Source organism: Macrobrachium rosenbergii, chromosome 14, assembly GCF_040412425.1.
Source record: "Macrobrachium rosenbergii isolate ZJJX-2024 chromosome 14, ASM4041242v1, whole genome shotgun sequence".
Lineage (NCBI taxonomy): Eukaryota > Metazoa > Arthropoda > Malacostraca > Decapoda > Palaemonidae > Macrobrachium > Macrobrachium rosenbergii.
In genome coordinates this window covers 22783368-22805374 of record NC_089754.1, presented here as the reverse complement: position 1 = coordinate 22805374, position 22007 = coordinate 22783368, and the positions used below count along the sequence as shown (strand labels likewise).

The 22007-nt window shown below is 34.7% G+C and overlaps 1 protein-coding gene and 1 long non-coding RNA gene across 3 annotated transcripts in view; one reads left to right on the top strand and one right to left on the bottom strand.

The window, feature by feature from the left end:
- Positions 1 to 9242, top strand: part of LOC136845781 (uncharacterized) — a 139547-nt gene extending 130305 nt beyond the window's left edge. The window contains exon 3 of the long non-coding RNA XR_010855254.1: positions 9108 to 9242. This is a non-coding gene — a long non-coding RNA (uncharacterized lncRNA). The remainder of the gene's footprint in view (positions 1 to 9107) is intronic.
- Positions 1 to 22007, bottom strand: part of LOC136845778 (innexin inx2-like) — a 650831-nt gene that overhangs the window by 421316 nt on the left and 207508 nt on the right. The window lies entirely within an intron of this gene.

Genomic DNA, 22007 nt, shown 5'->3' with positions numbered 1-22007 from the left:
CAGTATGTGTTAAGTGTCTCTGATGAGAAAAACGTTCCAAAGGAATAGATGAGAAGAATAATACTGTTCCTTTGTATAAAGGTAAAGGTGATAGAGGATAATGTAGTAATCAAAGAGGCATGACAGATAACAAAGGGATTGATAGAGGAAAAACAGCGCGGGGTTAGGCAGAGTAAATTGCGTTTGCATCAAGTGGACCTAGAAGAGGTCCATGATAGATTCAAAATATAGGTACCAGGAGTGTGGATAAGATGAAAACAATTAAGTTTTTTATGAAAGCAAAGCATGGATGGGTAAGTGACTGGTTTTGGAGATATGCAAGACGTCAGAGAATGGACATTAGATATAGGTGTCAAATTGTGTAACAAGAAAGTGAGTTAGTGCTTGATGTTTGCATATGAGACAGTACTGACTGTGAAACGTGGAAAAAGCTGTAGAAATATATGAAAGAATTCAGTGCTTATAAGAGTAATAAGCATAGAGTGTATGTGAACTCAAATAAGGTTATGAGGAAAAATGGAAACCAAGATGATAAAGTGATGAATGTTAATATGAACGATGGAAAACTGAAAGAATTTAATTCTGAAAGGTATTTGTAAACAAATATAATGGGTAATGGTAGGATGAAAGGAGAGGTAAGTCAAGAACTAGGAGAAGCAAGGTTTGTGCAAAACATCAAGATGAGACTTGTAAGTGTCTACAGGACCAAGGTGTGGTTTTATAAATGGGTGGTTGAGTTAAATCTTCTTTATGGAAGTGAAGGGTGGATGTTGAGTTGCGGATGAAGGAAAAAAGCCAGAAGCTGTTAAGAATATATGGCACAAGAAGAATTAAAAGTGGATGAATGATGGAGACTTAGAAGACATGCTAAAAAGGCGGAAGTTGAGATAGGCTGGATCAGAATGTTACATGATGGGTCAGTCATGTGGAAAGAATGGAAGATGATAAGTTTGTGAAAAGATAGTTCTATTTGGAAGTTTTAGGAGGACGGAGAGGAAGACTTATAAAGTGCTGAATAGTCGAAGCAGAAGAGATAGTTGAGAGTGATAGCAATACAAAGGGGAATGGTGCAATATGCTGTCGGATATAGCGCTCTTGATGAGTCTTATGTGTAGGTGCATATAGTGGCTGATGTACAAGTTTTCTACACGAAGGGCTCATCCACGACTTAACAGTTTAAGTACGAATACAGCAGTGACCATTATCTTGCTTGTTTGTTTGTTTTTTCTTTTAAAGGAACTAACCTTTGTTAGGGAGACCAGTTTATTTGTTAAAAAAGTAAATAGAATTTTAGTAATTTGTGAAATAAAATTCGCATCTAAAAGACAAAGTGCGTAGGATACGGAAGACCTTAACAGTGTGTTATCCTTACAACACATGCAGACATTTATAGACACACATTAATGTCCCTCCTTGATGAACTTAAGTGAAAAATTGGCCTGCCTCATGAAGGCAGAGAAAGCCGGTATAATGGGAAGAGGGGAAATATCACGAAAACTCAGCCCGAGATCTGTAGATAAGAGAACGCGGTTAGAAAAAGGACTGTAGGAGGTTTGAGTAATTCTGCGAAGGAAATGCGACCGGGGTAACAGCCCATGAAGGAAAGGAAAGGGTTCTCGAGTAATCGGTCTAGCGATTATAATGATGAGGATTATTGCATGGTCGCAGAGGGATAAAGAAGATGCAGGGAAATGGAGGCAGATTAGTGCCTCAAAAGAACAGGCATGACTCACATGAGCACGGACGCGCCATGTCTTCACTTTCACGAACTCCTACAGAAGAAAGTATACGCAAGTAACGTAACGGAATACAATCATTCCAAGACGTGTAAATACACTTTGAAACAAACACACTTACTCAGATATAGAGCACATATTTTATAATTAACTTCTCCTTGGAAAGCTTTCATATTATACTTTTTTGTTTTGTTTTTCTTCGTTCCTGAGATCCCACCACGTTATTTATACATAAACTATGAACCTGCCTTTGGGTTACGTAAACTTTCTTTCCTACATTTCATATTTTGTAAGTACTTGACCTTTTATATATATATATATATATATATATATATATATATATATATATATATATATATATAAATATATATATACACTCTGTATATGATATATATATGACAAAAGGTCAAGGACTTCCAAAATTTGAAATGTAGGAAAGAAAGTTTACGTAACCCAAAAGAAAGGTTCATAGTTTATGTAACATGGCCTAATATATACTGTGTATATATATAAAATATATATATAGTTTATATATATATATAAATATATATATATATATATATATATTATATATATATATATATATATATATATAACACATATATATATATATATATATATATATATATATATATATATATATATATATATATATATATATATATATATATATATATATATATATATAGTTTCTGAATCATGGCTCAAGTAATCTCTTCTCATAAAACTGAAAATGACGGAGTCAGTTACACGCTTTCTTGTTTATTCAAGATGAATAGATCTACTCGTTTTGCGGCATTATGCGTTTGCTGAAAAAGAAAATTATTATTTAATAACTGTTGGAATTTACCACAGTACTTCGATTTTTACGCAACCCATATCAGACTTGTCAGTTCATCTTCCCGTAGGCAACGTGTAGAAACGGGAACGGATTGCATTCATTCTGAAAACTCATTTTCTTCTCTGAACTCGGAAACGCTTTGACATCCCTTTTATTCTTATTATAAGAATGTGTCCATGAAGCAAGTCTTTCGTCACCTAAGTTAAACAGCCGGTTACCATCATTCATGTTTTTGTGGAGTCGAAGAAAGTTTTAATTTTCTTTTAGGAACCATTCATTTTCCTTTCTCAGTACACCATACATATATACAAACATACACATATGTATATATACATAAATATAAAATATATACAAATATATATATATATTATACACACACACATATATATATATATATATATATATATATATATATATATATATATATATATATATATATATATATATATATATATATATATGCACAAGTAATATTTTGAACATAACATTAAAAATATTAAAGCGATTTTTTCATGACTTATGTATCTTATTTATATCCTTTTCATTTCATTTAATATGCTTTTCACGCAATATATTTTTACGAAAACTTGTCGTACAGAGTAAGCTGAAAGTTCCTGCAGTAAGGTGAATGTCAGGCAGCCGAGGCTGATTAAATTGCGTTTGTTTGTTCAGTAGTCTGATTCTTATTATGTTTATTTGTGATGAGCAGGGAGAAGATCCGGTCTGTTGAGATATCCATTCACATGTGTATACACTGGCCTGGAATAGCATCATGTGCACTGCAAGTTTAACTGTTATCTATATTTGTCCAAAGTGCGAAGGTTTTTTGGTAACGTACCAACTTATCGTGTGTAGGAATGAGTGTCATTACCAAGCAAGTTTATACGAAAAAATAAAAATGCATTTAAGACCTAGAAATTACCTAACTAACTCATGTTTACGAGCGTTTACGTCCTGTATGTAGGCATGCAATATACCTTTGGCAGTTACCATCCAATACTACAAAGTATTCCAGTTTATGAATGACGTTTATCGATATCATTATTGTAAAAAAACTTGATTTTACTATGCACAAATTTGTTATTCCGTATCATATTATTATTGTGTAATACTAACTTTAACATGCAAAACTCTTTTATTCTATTAGGAAACATAAGCTTCGACAATAAATAAAATTATACCACGATTCTATGTCTAAAAGTAAAATACGTGTATAATCTGCATTGCAACAGGCGCAACGCACTTATTTTATACCTCTAGATTTTGCATGTTGATAAAAATTACAAAGTTCAAAGTTCATTATCATTATTTATGCATGTATACCGTAGTACTATGACGTTAACCTGATAATGCTGACAAGGCATCACTATCATGGATGTGCTAGGAGTTTTATAGTCATATTATGCATGTGATTTTCAATGATTTGCTTTCATTGTTTTCGAAAATTCTCCAAGTGTTTTCTCATTTCTGTACTGTCTACCAGTTTATCTCCCTATCCAAACGAACTGTGATAAAAAAAGTAAAATTTCAGGAAAATATAAATTAATTTACGACGCGCTTATCAATTCCAAACCTAGATCAACACGGGAAGCTGATAGTAAAACTCAAGTCCAGGAGGTGGTCACCTGACATGAAAGAAATTTCATGTTCCAGCAAATGAAGCTTTCATGAACAAGCAATTAAAATACCTGTACTGGTATATCGAGTCCTTCATAGCGATTCATATGCAACAGGAAAAACAGCACTAAATAAGACGACCACAAATTGAAACCCTTTAGTTCTACAGTACACGTAGTGATTACATAAGAGCATATACAACCGTCGCAAATAACTTATCTTCTCATTTGCCTTTTTTTTTTTTTTTACATAGCTTCAACCCGAAACCTCAAAATCCGAAAAAGAAAATGAATGAAGAAACTTCCTTTCACAGAGGGTTTCGTACTCAGGTTAGGAAGAGTCTTGCAAAAGGAGAATGTTAAGGTGAAAGTCAAATTTACATTGCCCTGAGGAATATGACACAAAGACTTCAATATGGGTCAAGTTAATGGAGTACACTTTCTCGTGGACAAGCATGTCTATTTATTTGATATATGAGGATGTGCGACTCTTTCGCTTTACTGTGCGGGATGTGGCGACCCCACCACTAACCTGAATGAGGTGCAATCTGCTAAAGTAGGCACTGACTGATAGGTGCAGCACTCGGTTCACGTTTGATGGGCATAGGTATCTTTACCAACCTGCCGCCCACCAGTCCACCCAACTGCAAATGGGTAATGTCAAGAAAAAGCGATGGGCTATTCACCCAGTAAACTTGCTGAAAATCTTTTTTAAAAAGTACAGGTTGTTCCATTCTTGTGTCAGACCCCTTCCAATGGGAAATAGTGTTTGCGAATAAAGTGTAAACAACAGCCTATCCTTTTTCAAACTGAGAACTTCCACGTTAACGGATTCATAAATCTACCCTGAAAGCTAACCAGCAGCTCGTTGATCAGACTCTTCCTTACATCTCCATTTTGCAAGCAATCTGGCGTTTCCTTGACATTAACCACCTTTAGGGCTAAAGAACTTCCCTGAAAGCGTTTGCCACTAAGAGGAAAATTTTATGAATGCATAATCTGAACTTGTGGTCCAAATGGAATGGCAAAAGTAAGCATCTTTTATAATGACAGTTTATTAACACTTCCAGACTTTTTTTTTCAGCTGTCAAAGAAAGGGACGAACTTGCTCTGCATTATGTGCACTTTATCCCCTCATTCTTAACCCGCACTGAGCTGGCCAAGCATGGAGCAGGGGATCTTTCTGTTGAGAGCATAATTATTCGAGAGAGAGAGAGAGAGAGAGAGAGAGAGAGAGAGAGAGAGAGAGAGAGAGAGAGAGAGAGTATGGTTTGTTTTATTTTCGGTACCCTGCAGTGAAAAATATAATGGTGATTGCTGTTGGCCTCAATAAGAAAAGGTTTGCCCGTCATTTTGAGAACATACCCTCCAACTGCGGGATTCACAACTCTCCACTGGACTACGACAGATTTTTATACTAAGCCACTTGAATTTCCTATGGAAGCCATTTTCAAGTAGTAACACATGCCATTCACTGATGTGGGAGTCAATCATTTTTAATAAATTATATAACATATCTATCTGTTGTAGTCTATCATATCGTATTTATGTACATTAGCCTATGCACAAGTAGACACGGCATTGCTTCATGTATATGTGACTTTGTTTTCCCTTTGGCAAGTTGAAGTGAAAGGACGGTCGTTTCCATTTTAACAGCGTAATGGAGGATTGGCTGATTGTTCGATTGATCTCAGGTTCTTTGGCGTGGTGAACATTACGGAGGGGAAAGATGGGAGAATGAAGGGAAAGTTCTTCTTCTTTGAGTGGAATGGCTGATGCCTCTCATAAGTACTTTTATGAAAGAGCTTCTTCTTCAAGTGGTGAACGACTCTTGTTTACTTTTCGTTCTTTTCGTCTCTCTCTCTCTCTCTCTCTCTCTCTCTCTCTCTCTCTCTCTCTCTCTCTCTCTCTCTCTCTATGTTCCGTTACCGATGCACGTTACTGCTGTATCACGCATATTTAACTAATAAGTTTTTCCACTTGTGAACCCTTATTTTTTTTGGCAATGTTTAATCCTTAACTAACTATTTTTCACTTGGATTACTTTGTGTTGATTATGAATAGTCCCAAGGTTTCCTCGTTTCAAATTATTCTCTGCGGGTACTCTACAATAATTACTATAAAAACGAAATCTTGTATCTTGTCACCTTCGTCTCTTCTGATCTTAGCAACGAAACTAGCTTTCATTTTATGTAAAGCATGTGATTTCTTTGCCAGTCAATCATTCCTTGCGTTGTGATACCCACCAGCTTAATCTAACCACATCCGAGTGGTACACAAGAGTCAACACATGTGATCAGTTTCTTCCTATCCCTTTTTATACATAAGGATCTCTCTGTTCTGTATCCACTTCAGGACTTGAGACTTGAATTGAAAACTAAACATTACCTAGAGAAATAAGGCTCTATCTCCTTTTCCAAATCTGGTTTATACCCTCTCCTCAATAAAAGGAAAGGAATTGAAATTTGCTACTATCAAACTGGTGAAAGGTGGAGAACGTTTGGCTGGTCTTTAATTTTGGAGAAGGTTAACTGCAGTGTGTAAGAAACATAAAGGTGTATGTATATATATATATATTATATATATATATATATATATATATATATATATATATATATATATATATATATGTACATATGATTTTTAATAATACATGCGTGATGTTTTTATATTCATAAATGTTAAGTCCTACATATTTAATAATGAATCCACTATACCTTTAGAAAAATTCCTATTGAATAGGAAATAGGTCGACTTTCTATCGTTGTATCTAAACTTACGGCCTTTCCCTGGACAGATGTACTTATGTATTACAATTCCCTTTGGTTATATACTATTCCCAAGGATAGTGAATTCTATATCAAATGATATTTGTGGCTTAATATATATATATATATATATATATATATATATATATATATATATATATATATATATATATATATATAATGTGTATATATAATATATATAATACCATCCATGTCAGAAGGTGAGTGAAAACCGGACTTTGAACAAATACTTTCGTAGTTTACTCTGCATTTTCAAGTTCACACCTTCTGAGGTGAATTGTATTAATATTCTCAAGCACATGTCTCTTCATGCTGCATTGATATATATATATATATATATATATATATATATATATATATATATATATATATATATATATATATATATATATATATATATATATATATATATATACACACACACACACACACATATATATATATATATATATATATATATATATATATATATATATATATATATATATATATATATATATATATATATATATGAATAATGATAAAGGGCAGAAAGAAAAGAGACGATTTTTAAATCTGTGAGCTTCATTATCTTTCTCAAATGACTTTGGAAGTCAAAACAACTATGAATTACTAGGCATCATGTCGAGGTAGGCTAGATATTGTGAACTGGTGTTCTTACTTATGCTGTTTTCCATTATTTTGAATTATCGGATATCCCCTTTCTGATTCTATCAGGTTAATTTGTGTTGCTCTAAAAGTAAAACTACCAATAATTGTTCTTTGGTAATATTTCCCGTTATTTGGTTTCTCAAGAGCCTTTAATTCCAGTGGTTTTATTGTTCCATGTTTCCTCCGGTAAGGTATACAGTAGATATTACGATTCGTATTTTTGTAATTGTTAATGTAGTAGATTATGTATGAGCTATTGTTTTTAATTATTATATGTGCTGTTAAGTGTGACGTAAATTATACCCTTATTTATACGCCGAAAGTGTTATACCGGTTCAAGGTACTAAACCGAGTATGGTGAAAGAATGCGTTGGAAGTCGGTCGTAGTTTACAACCATTTGGGAAATGGGGCTTTGTGTCCCTTTCTCTCCCTACTCCACCCCTTACTTCTCCCTCTAACTCCCTTACTCCGCATACCCCCACCTCCACTAAAGGTACAATGCTACTCCCCCTTCAGGCAGTAAATTTCAATAAGCTTCCCAAATTATTGGGCGACGGTGCAAGGATAAGAAAAGGTACTTCTATAGGCTTGAAGTCTCTACTTCAGCGGACTGTATTCAAGATCATCCCTGGCAAAGATTACCAATATAGCTCCCACCAGACGAGTGATATAGGGGGTGAGGGTGTTTCAGAGGGGTCCTTTCCTCACCTTGTCCTTTGAAGTCCCTTGTCGCATAACAATCGCGTTCTCGTGGAATGTGGGGATTGATTTCTTTCTTTCTTTTAGGTTTGTGGTTAGATTTTTTCGGAGGAGAAACGTAGCCGCCGAGCGTCGTTTTATTTGGTGGTGGTGTTAGGGTTTCGAAGATGAGTAGAATAATGGAAAGGCTCATTAGTCAACCGGTTTTAATTGGCATGTGGATGTTGATGTTTTAAATAACTCAGAGGTTATAATGGAAACGGGAGGCTGGGATTGATTCAAAGCATACTTTTTCTCACCTCTTACAACATAAGTAACTTTTCCGGTAAAAACTAAATATTGTTATCAATGTTTCCTGGGCTGCTTGCTAGAATGAGAAACGCACAGCATAAACAAAATAATAATAATAATAATAATAATAATAATAATAATAATAATAATAATAATAATAATAAATAATAATAATAAAATAACGATGGTGATGATGATAATAATAATAATAATAATAATAATAATAAATGTTTTAAATAAGGCTTCATTTAATTATGCGGAACACTTAATTTGTTTACTTTTAACTTAAAGCATGCATTTTCTGTCTACTTAGAAAATAAATAACTTATCTGTTAAAAGCTACACATGGCTGTTAATACTTCTGGATTTTCACATTAAATAAAACTGCTCAAGAGGCGGTTCCATGACCACAACAATGTTTTTGTGACTTAGGCCATCGAAAAAATCTCTTATGTAACCCTGTACTTCTTTGATTATCCACAGATGCCTGTCTCGCAGATCGCTGGCACCTTTTTCCTTTTGGAAATATCTTCTATTTCCTGTAGAACTGTGGAAGAGAATTCCAGGTGGCGCCTTGGTTTCTGATGAGCCGAATTTTAAGAGATGTTACATTGAAACCGCAAGTACTTATTCCAGTTGTTTCCGGTTTTACTCATTCAATTTCTTAGGTAATTCTTTATTTATTATTAAGTTTCCTTGGTCCTGATTATGGTTAAAATTTCCTAGTTAAGCAAGACAATGGACAAATTTTAACTTACTGAATAAAAACCTATGTAAAAATGAAATGAGGTGCTGTTATAGTTTCTACTGTTGACCGTTAAGCCCTTCTTTCTGTGCAGCGGACCGCATTTTGTTTCCTTTGCGGAACTAACCGTGCGGACAGTATCCCTTTTCAAAGAGTCGATTTTCACGGACATCATAGGATGATCCCTGACACGGAATAAAAAACACGGCCAAAGTCCTTGTGGCATCTTGTAGGACCTAAGGACCTTGGTAGGATCTGTTAGAGCTGTTCCTTTTCCTACCCTTTCTCTTTTTCTTTCATCAAAAAGGTCTGTCGGAAAGGATTTCCACGTCGTCGAATCACGCTTACCTTTGCTCTGACATGTTTATCAATCTACACACTTTCTCACATACCTCTCTCTCTCTTTCTCTCTCTCTCTCTCTCTCTCTCTCACACACACACACACATCTATCTATCTATCTATCTATCTATCTATATATATATATATATATATATATATATATATATATATATATATATATATATATATATATATATATATATATATATATGCGTGTGTGTGATCATGGCAAAAATATTGCAGCTTTCGCTTCAGTGGTATATGAGTATCAACTGTTTACTTATACCTAAAATATAGAACGCATTCATATGTTTTTTTTTTTTTTTTTTTTACTTAATTAAATGTTTCTTATCACCCACAGAACAACGTATGGACTGCAACACGAGTACAAAGGGTGATATACCTATAAATACAATCTAGAAATTACTATGGTGTGTTTTTAAAATGATGTGCTCTTCTTGAGAGCAAGTGGAAGCTACTTTGTGAATCACTGTTTATAAACTTTTCAAGATTGAAAATCATAAACACTGGTAAAATAGGTTTGCAGATTGTTAGACATATGCTTTTACGCTGAAAAACTATCCGGAGTAGAAATCATACGCGTCAAACAACAAAAACCTAATTTATTCGCAGAAGTCAACTGGTATGGAGTAACTAGTTTAAATGGACTTCATTATAGTAAGATAAAAACTGTGTGGATGCAGAGTACGTAATCTAAAGGCAACTTCAGAATCAGAGACCAACTTTTTTTTTACCTAATCTGCGTAAAATTGAGGTAGTAAAAGATCTCATCTTTGCTTTTTAGAGTAGCTTTTGTTGATTTTAAATCTTGTGTAGAAATTTAATTAACAGAATACACCAGCCATTTGCTAGTAACGAAAAAAAATATGTTTCCGTAAAAATGATTTAGTACCAAGTTTACGTAAAACCACAGCCAAACGAACATGACAATTTAATGAGGCAAAAAGAAAAACGCCAGAGAAGCGTACAGTCCGAGTTAATATGTAGTATTTATGGATAAATACTATATATATGAAACCCAAATGAGAACACAGCTGTAGCTGGAAATTTTAATAACTAATATATCAACTAAACTTAGACCTATAAGTGGGAAATGTTTTCCTATAAGCGAGTACACAGATTTTAAAGATGGTTATTACTATTATGGGACTATGAACTTGTGCATGAAAAAGTATATTATGGTAAAACCTATCCTAAAGCGTAGAGAACAGCAAAACATTAAAAAAGAAACCCGAAAAGTCTTATGGACCGAGCCTAACCAGTTTTTAATCTGAGTCTGACTAAATAAATTACGAATATGAGAATATGCTACGGAAGAAGAAATATCTAAACAAGGCAGTACATAGGCCTCAGAGATTGGTCACGATTAGGAAAAAAATAATAACAGTAACAATTATGATAATAAAGAAATTTTGCCCTTAATAACGTTCTTATCAGTGTGTCAGTTCACTCGAGGAAACGAGGATGATAGAGGCGGGCGCAGACTGTAAAAGTTCTGTAGAATAATTATCAGTGACGGATAGATGCCAGGGATCCATATCGACATAATTTCCACAAAAAAGATAAATGTTCTCTATTATGGGAATAAGAGGAAAACAAAGTGGACTGCTCTCAGCTCATTGTTACCTGACAGCGCTTTTGTTTTGGCACCTCCGGCAGGTAGGTTTTCACAATCAAAGAGAAAGCTGGACAAACCAGTCAGAAGTTCGAACAGGCAAGCAGAGCCCCAGGAAAGATATCTAGCATAAAAACAAAAATCAGTAGGTCACGACAATATCGGTCCTTTCTGCATCCATAATGAATATTTTAAAAATAAATACGGCGAAACATAAGTAAGAATCTACGTGTTTGCTTTATTTTGCCATTTCATGTTCAGCATGGCTTCAATCAGATTTTGTTTATTCCCCTTTTCAGCAGTTTAACTTGTCTCCTAAATCATTAGCCAGTTCATGGTGTAACCGCCGAACCAAAGTCAACGTTCTTCTACAAAAAAGCTTCCATTAGTATTATTCGGTAACGAGAAATACAGACGGACGCACGCAAGCACAAGCGCGCTCGCGCGCACAGATTAGATGGTTGCAACACAGGGTGATGGAGTGGATGACCGAGTGGGTTGCTAGGGTGGCACCGTTAGAGTGAGCAAAGGAGTGCATTTAAGAGTAGTCTGAGTCCCAGATCGTCCACCCCGGCCGACACCCCCTTAACCCCCAGTCCACAAACACAGCTTCCCCCCCCCCAAACATTCTCCTTCTCCCCTTCCATCTCAAGGACATCAATCAAGGTCAAGTCTGGGGAGGCGAGAGAAGGAAAGTCTTCTTTATCATCAAGGGGCCTTGTGATCCTTGGACTTCACTTTCCTATCGTTATTACTTCGTCGCCGCCATCCATCTCCCTTGTCCTCGAGGACATTGCACCAGGAACAACTTCACGACATATGTTTGCTTATACTGATTACACAATGATATGACAAAAGTCAGAGTTCTTGTGTCTGTTGTTAATTCTAATCACCTTCCTACCTAGCTCTAATCCTATTATTAGAAAAGTTTTTCGTGACTCATTCAGGGAGGCGAGGCGTGACTAGCATTAACGGAACATTTAGATATTTAGTGGTGATTTTATATATATATATATGTATGTAATAAGCAAATCACACGTGAATGTGATTATAATCACACACACACACACACACACACACACACACACACACACATATATATATATATATATATATATATATATATATATATATATATATATATATATATATATATATATATATATATATATATATATATATGTGTGTGTGTGTGTGTGTGTGTGTGTGTGTGATTATAATCACATTCACGTGTGATATGCTTATTACATACTGGGTGTAGGTCCAACACACCCAGTCTATTGTTTTTCACCTGTGGTGATGAGTAATATATATATAATATATATATATATATATATATATATATATATATATATATATATATATATATAATATACTGTATATATATATTTTTAACACGTGATTCGTTCATCACACATTACCACAGGTGAAAAAATAAGAGACAAGGTGTATACATTTATATATATATATATATATATATATATATATATATATATATATATATATATATATATATATATATATTATATGATTATTATCACTTTTGTACGTGATTCATTTATCACACATTACCACAGGTGAAAAATAAGAAACAGGGTGTAGGTCCTGACCGGTTTCGACTTTATTTCCAAGCCACTGACATTGTGAGAAGTCACAAATATATATACTACAAGAACAGTACGAACATACACAACCGTTAGAGGCTCCATATCCCCACTCAGGCCGGTGTCGAGGTGAGGAGTGGCCTTTAAAACTCATTTGGCTAAAAATCACAATAGACTCTCAGGGGACATTGCTGATAAACAGACCATACCCCACCTCAGATCCACCTGACAGGTGTCATGGAGGCGGAGTTTGGAAACTCATTAACATTACTACCCTGGTACTGTGTTTACAAATATGATAATCCTATTTTCATACATCTCTACTGCCTACCTTAAAGTTTAAACAATTTACAAATTTCTTTTGATATTAAAGGATCAAGTTTATACATCCCTTGACTGATATTCATATTATGGTTGTAACTTTCTTTTATGAAGCTAGATTCAATGATGTTCCTTTCCAGTGCATTATTAGAATATACAATCCTTTTTTGCCCCTTCCCAGTTGATAGCATGATTGCTCTCACTAACATGTACAAATATACCACTGTTCCCTTGTGCATATCTCACACATTTCTTATGTTGTTCAATTCTTTTTCCAGTGCTTTCCCGGTTTGGCCAATATAAAAGTTGTCACAAGACTTACACGGAATTTTATATACACACCTTTAATATTGTCTGGGGAGTTCTTGATAAGTACATTTTTCATTGTTGTATTGTTCTTAAATGCGACATTAACACCAAAATTCTTAAGAAGATGAGGGATATCTTTCATACTATTATTATAAGGCAGAACAAGCAAATTTTTTTGTGTTGTAAGGTTCTTTCTGGTTTTGATACATAGTCTTTTTGCCGCTTCAAATGCACTGTTTAATACACTATCAGGATATTTCAATTTTTTGCCTGCATTCCTAATCTTATCTATTTCATCATCAATATATTCAGGGCTACATACCCGTAATGCTCTTAAAAACATAGATGAAAACACTGACTTTTTAACCTTATTGCTTTGTCCAGAATAGAAATGCACATAGGAAGAAATATTAGTGGGTTTTCTATACACACTATATTTAAACCCACTACTATTTCTTCGTATGAGGACATCCAGAAACGGTAAGCACCCATCATTTTCCATTTCATCGTGAATTTAATTGATGGTACTAATTGATTTAACTTAGAAAAGTTTTTACATCTTGGTTCCTGGCCAAGATGTAAAAACTATAAGTTAAATCAATTAGTACCATCAATAAAGTTACAACCATAATATGAATATCAGTCAAGGGATGTATAAACTTGATCCTTTAATATCAAAAGAAATTTGTAAATTGTTTAAACTTTAAGGTAGTATGTATGAAAATAGGATTATCATATTTGTAAACACAGTACGAGGGTAGTAATGTTAATGAGTTTCAAACTATGACACCTGTCAGGTGTGGATCTGAGGTGGGGTATGGTCTGTTTATCACCCCTGAGAGTCTATTGTGATTTTTAGCCAAATGAGTTTTAAAGGCCATCCTACCTCGACACCGGCCTGAGTGGGGATATGGAGCCTCTAACGGTTGTGTATGTTCGTCAGTACTGTTCTTGTAATATATATTTGTGACTTCTCACACTCTGTATCAGTCCTTCGTCAATGACTTGAAATAAAGTCGAAACCGGTCAGGACCTACACCCCGTTTCTTATTTTTCACCTGTGGTAATGTGTGATATATATATATATATATATATATATATATATATATATATATATATATATATATATATATATATATATATATATATGTGTGTGTGTGTGTGTGTGTGTGTGTGTGTGATTATAATCACATTAACATGTGATTTGCTTATTACGTACTGGGTGTATGTCCAACACTCAGTCAATTGTTTTTCACCTCTGGTGATGAGTAAAAAAAAAAAAAAAAAAAAAAAAACATATATATATATATATATATATATATATATATATATATATATATATATATATATATATATATATATATATCTTTAACACGTGATTCGTTCATCACACATTACCACAGGTGAAAAAATAAGAGACAAGGTGTATACATCTATCTATATATATATATATATATATATATATATATATATATATATATATATATATATATATATATATATATATATTCTGTATACATAAAATGTACAGGGAATTATTCTTATATTTTCCTAAATGATGAGCAGGCAACTAATTCTGAATTTCTTGACAAAACTCTTCCATAAATTGACTTCCAAAACTTCCCACTTTTACTCCTAAGCAAAAAAATTCTTATCGTCGTAAAAACTTGAGTTTCCAAGGGATCAAACATTACGAAAGTACTTGGTAAAACCGTTAGCAAAAGTGACAAAAAAAAAAAAAAAAAAATTTTGGGAACACTGAACATCGGCCATTTTTTTCTGAAGTGTTCATCTTTATATCAATTGCCTCTGGTGAGTTAATTAAGACTGAAAACAAACAGAAAAGAAATTCTGGAAATGGGAAAGGAGATGTTTTACCGTGATGTGTCGACTAACTTTAAATAGATGAGAAACAGAGCCCGTCATTGTTTATGATATTTGCCATTCGTAACTCTACCTGTTATTTGCTTTCAGAGTTTCTCTTCAAGACTAACAAAGAATGAAGAGGTTTCAAAGCACTGGTTTCAAGACCAATATTAAAATGAGCAAGTTCAGTGAGGTCTGTCAGAAATTCGGAATGACATTATCGTTGTAAAGGAAAAATGGGAACGTTTAGGAATTTCGTCACTCGAGATTTTTTATTTGTTTTCACGGGCTTGTAACGAAAAATACTGTTCATGCAGAGGGAGTACAGCAAGCTGTGCACAAGTGGGAGAGGAACCTACGGACCGCATTTTCAAGACTCCCAAGTTCCGTCGTATTGCAAATAAAAGTTATGCACGTTGTATTATGTGTTATGATAACCATAAAAATGAAGACATTAAAACAGGAAAATCGCTCATAAACAATGAATTTCAAAAGATAATAATTAAAACGCTTTAAAAATTATTAAACGTGAGTGATGTGAAATGATGTATCGGAACATACAACTACGCGCCATAGCTGAAAACAGAAATATTGTTTAAATGTAAATTGTACAATGTTTGGGCCCAACGACTACCGGTTTCTAATCCACCAAACGGTGGACTTGAATTCGACTTATCAATTAAACTAATGTCAATCGTGTGAACATTTGTAATGATGTTCACTGGCCTCCATTACTTCTGAACCAAAATGGCTTTATTGTTCTTACAAACATAGCTGAGCAATTCCATGCACAAGCTACAGCATGAAGCTCGGTACCTCAGCAACGCATAAGCACAGGGGAAGAAATATTAAAAAAATACCCATTAAATTCCAATTGTACATAAAGGCACTGACGGTTGTTGTCAACTCGGTCTTGTTATGATAACATACATCAGAGCTGAAAAGGAGGGTAACTGGTCATCACATGTGTTCTGTGTTAAGGCTATACCATTTTGCAATTGGCGTCTTTTAACTCTTGGGTATTAGCTTATTTCTTCTCCATTTCCCAGTCTTCGTGCACAAATTTTGACATTTTTACTGCAAATTCATACCTATCTAGGGAAATAACTCTCTCTCTCTCTCACACACACACACAATAACAATAACAACCACACTAGTTACGTGTTAGTGATTAACAGTTTTTATAAATATTTAATTATCTCACAAAGCTCAATGTTTTTATTTTCTTTGGGGGGTGGGGTTACACTGACCATACGTTCAACATGTTTAAATGCCCTAAAGCAAAGTTTAAAATCCCCAAATTTGATTCATTTAGTAACAAGACTCCTAACTGTGTTTTAACCTTCCATTAAGCAATGCGAACAATTTGAACACTTTCTAAAGAACACTGGTCTCTGGTAAAAAAAAAAAAAAAAAAATGCGGTTTCAAAGAAGAACGTTGAAGCTCCATGAAGGGGAGTCAAGTTTAAAAGATTCCTTCTTCTCTTTCCTCCTTTTCTTCTCCTTCATTATGGGAGAGCTGGAACTTGAATTGCCCCTCAGGGGTCCCTCTTTTCACATGTCACAAAGACCAGAAATAGAATTTCAGAAATTGCTGTTTCCTGTTCCCATGTCTACTGCAGCAGGAAATTCTATTGTTGCATTCCGATATGTAATGTGCTGTACTGTAGGCAGATGTTATAACTGATTTGTTAATCCTAGAAAGATTTTCGTTTGGAAACAGAAAGGGCAGCACTGAATAATCAATTGCCTTGCATTGTATCTTGTTGTGAGCAGATACTAGCAGTCATTGTGTATATTCCAGTAACTATGGAATGATTTGTAGCCTTTTCATCCCAATAGTAAAAGTGATTGAAGAATAAAAGAGGAAGTTGAAAGCGCAACAAGTTGTGTTTGAAAATTATTGCAATTTTAAATGACAGAAAACTTATGGAATCTTTAACCCTCCTCTGTTCACAGTGCCTAATTTTATGTCTTATTTTTTTTATTCAATTTCAAAAAGGTAATTATATTTTCCCTAACTAAATAAATTCCGGCAATGTAATATGTTACATCGAGGATCCTTGACTGTGAAAACCAGTAAAACTGATGTACACACACACGCATACACACGTCGCCATGTTCTGCATTTTTTTATCTGCATACCAAAAAGTCTATGGATACAGCAGCACAGGCACTAGTCACCTGGTAATCAAGTCATGTAGCTTATAGCTACCTATTTTCTTCATACCCGGTGTACAGTAATGTGTCACTCTCTCTCTCTCTCTCTCTCTCTCTGTGTCTATATCACTTGCTCAGCTTATATCGCTAACATCCCACCTTAATATATTAAGGTATGGGAAATTCATAGGGAAAACAATTGTAAAATATCTAACACATAACAATCTCTCCTCTACCAATCAACTTTGCTCTAACCATGAGAAAACAGTGATATCAGCTGATCATTCCGTTGTGCTAAATATTAATAATTATGCAGCTCATTCGACACTATCTTCCTTGAATTATCAAGTACTGTCAGTAGAGATGTCCACTTCAAATTTTGTAATAAAAAAAAAAGCAGTTAGGTCGACTCATAACAACACAATTTCCTCTCAAATAAGTGCTCCTAGTATCAGATGATGGAACGTCACCCAAACCAGCCCAAGTCACACCGAGGCTTTTTACTAGGAACAATTTCTCTTCTGGTAAGTGATATTGATAGCAAACTGCCTTGGTCACATACATCTTTATTGTGGAACCGGAAATGCTGACTCTTGACCGTAATCCAGCCGGCATGTAACCTATGGCTATTTCCTCTCCCTTATCACATATCAGCCATGACTAATCAACCAGAGCACATTTAAAAATTATAAATGGACAAGTTCCTGGATATCCTGCCGGATGAGCCAAGGTGAGATGTCACCGGTCATTTTAACGAACCCTGACCAGGGCATAATTCTTATTCGATATGGCACCTTATACCCAGTTCTAAATTAGTTCTGACATCACTGATTTCAATAACTGTCTCATAGTAATGCCAAGATCTACATAAGGGAAGGACCTCGACGAGGTAGTCCCCTCCATCGAAGAGATGGAACCATCCTACAAGCATGTCTATAAGACACCCCCACCCCGTCTCTCTCTCTCTCTCTCTCTCTCTCTCTCTCTCTCTCTCTCTCTCTCTCTCTCTCCCATTAAGTTGCTTTGTTGATACAATAAGTTGTCAAATACCTGTACATCAGATTATTGTTGGTTATTAACTTAATAATTACAAAATTGAGTTTTGCCCTTATTAATTTATAAAGAAAAAGTACACGTTTATGTTATTAAAGTATACATTTATGTTATTTCAATCGAAAAAGATACAGGGGAATATAAAAAAGATTGGTGAGAGGAGAAAGGAACACATAAAAACACGCCAACCAAATAGTCAGAAATCAGAACCGTCGCGGCTAAGAAAAACAACAGAAGCAATAAAAAAAAAAAACGAAGTCTGCGGAGTTGGGGGTGAGGTTTAGTGAAACGGGATGTTTTGTCTAGACTCACGAATGCCTTGTTGCTAACGAACCCAAAGGTCCGGAGTGTTTTGAAAGCGACACCGTCAGTCAAAATTAACTTGCAGTCAGGTGCGAGCAGAGAGATTAAGTACGTAAGCGTTATTTATAGTTACAAAAATTTATGTGACATATTTGCCATTTTCAATTTATAAAAAGTACACAGTTTATTCCCGGTTTAGTTCCTCATTGGGCGGATGGGTTCCATTCTCAGCTAGCACTCAGCTGGCCGCGAGTTCGAATCTCCGACCGGCCAATGAAGAATAAGAGGAATTTATTTCTGGTGATGGAAATTCATTTCTCGCCATAATGTGGTTCGGATTCCACAATAAGCTGTAGGTCCCGTTGCTAGGTAACCAATTGGTTCTTAGCCACGTAAAATAAATCTAATCCTTCGGGCCAGTCCTAGGAGAGCTGTTAATCAGCTCAGTGGTCTGGTTAAACTAAGGTATACTTAATTTATTCCCGTTTTTATGGATCAGTTCTCACGGAATTGGTAGCATAAAAATAAGTCATGTTTTGTTTGCATTTGCCTTTCAAAGCACTCCGGACCAGGGAACTTTCCTTTCTCTTTTTTAGTCACTATATTATCATCCCAAAAATCTGTCATTCCGCTCCCCGTTTAAAACCTTCCCATTATCCAACAAACTAGCCCCGGAACCTGTTTTTTTTTCCTCTCTCTCTCTCTCTCTCTCTCTCATTCCTTCAGCATTTTAATACCAAGTGTTGGGAACTTCATTAGAATTTTTTTCGCAGTTGCATCAAATTCTTCTGTTATTAAAGTAATAAAACATTACTCAACTCTCCTTTTCTTACACATCTTTTATCAAACACTCCATTGTCTCTCTCCGGACCATAGAGCTCACTTTGGGGTTCACCCCGGAGAAGTCACCTCGTTTCAGCTGCTCAGGTTTCCTCTTGCTCGTGATATTACTCGACTTACTTGAATAATAGGAGATGGCTTCATCTAGGAATTCGTAAGTCTATTTTTAGATGAATTCATAAACATTTGCATGTATGGCCTAGTTTAGAATATTATTTAGAATGCTTTTTTTTTATTTTCTACTGTTTTCAGACTAGCTGTTTTTTTATCTTCAATGAGAACCAACTGTTCAGTTCTCTCTGTTACCAGAATCCTCATTTGTTTTCTTATCTTTTCTTGATCCCTAATGACGTTCATGTCTGTGAAGAAGGTTATAATAATGTGAAAAAATAAAACCATTCTCATCCTACCAATTTCAAGGCAAAAAATCTTTTGCTTGCAAAAACTAAGGTTTTTACGTCTTCTTTTATATGATGATCTAGTGGATATAATAATAATTACAAGGAAACTGGTGGAATTATACTCTTAGGAGTAACCCTTTTGCCTTTGAGAGGCTATGCAAGTGTAGAGCGTGAGTCATCCAGTGCAACATTCTCGCCATTTAGTAATAATAGTAAGAGTTTTTTTTATTACAGAAGCCGTTAAGACACTGAAAATAACTCCTCTCTCTCTCTCTCTCTCTCTCTCTCTCTCTCTCTCTCTCTCTCTCTAGCTTTAATGGCTCGTTCAAGGAAGTCCAAGAACCGCTGCAAGGAGCAATTGGTAGCGTAATTGCAGTCTCTGGGGTTGCCACAGGTCTAATGAAGCGTAAAAGGATAATTGAACCATGAATCGTGGTCTCCTTCTACTACTCAGTGTTGGGGAAAGGGGAAGGGTTCATTGCCCATTGTTAGCTTCAGCCAATCAATCCTCACCATTCCAACCCTCCCTTGAAAGGACACAAATTTGCTCTCGAAAAATATAAGTCGTCTTGAGAAGCTTAGCCACATCAGGACCCAGAGCCATATATATATATATATATATATATATATATATATATATATATATATATATATATATATATATATATATATATATACTGTATAATATATTATATTTACTCAGTTCAAAATCACGAAGGGTCTGTGAAGAGAAGTTTCGAGATCTTTCGCTAAACTCGTTCACTGGGATGTTCGCTAAATTGCAACAGAATTTTTTTTGCAATATGTATTTCTCATATGACCCCTACTAATGCAAAAACTTGCTAATATATATATATATATATATATATATATATATATATATATATATATATATATATATATATATATATATATGCTAAAATATTATATTACCACTGCTGTTGTCATTATTATTATTCACATTGAGCGATCATTCAACTGGAAGAAACTTATAAAACCAGAAACTTGCAAAGTATGTTTCCACAAAAAAGAATGCTCTCATAAGAAACAGAAAAGGAAAAATAAAATACAAAATTAACCATTACACCGGTGAATCAATTAAAAATAACTAAAAACCTGTAGAAATAACAACAGAAATCTGGAAAACTAAGGCAACGGGCCATGATTCTCCAAATCAACGCAAGATGTTGGTAACAGCACTGTGATAACATGATATCTCCACAGAATGCAAATACAGTCGCTCTGCAAATAGAGTAGCATGACCTTGTACTCTTAGTGGTAGAACATAATATATGGAGTATGTGTATCGAATAATATAAACACAAGTCTTATAATCCATTAGTCGAGGTAACACTAATCACTGTCGAATATCCAGATTCATTAAGCATTCTGTTGCCTATGCAAAATATACCATGAATCAGGAACAGACCATGAGATGACCTGACTGATTAAATCTGGTCACTGAATGAGCACAAAGTTCATTGATTGTTAACAGATTCCTGTTAAGACTAGCAGCAAATTTACTTGGCGCTTAGGTGACAGAAAAATTTTCTTGAGAGTAGCATCACTTGCAAAATGTACTCTCTCATTCTCTAGAGCAACGATCATTTTAATAAACATGAGAATCAAAAAGGGTCACAGAATACTAACCTAAGGAATACCAGATAAGAGGCTGAGTTGCCGTTTGCCTAATGAACTGGGAGACAGGTCAAAAACATAACCTCTGAGGCTTAATATACAAGAGCTTCACGATTACCGAAGTTAAAGGCAGTTCAGAAATCAATTCTTACAGTTTTGGACATACA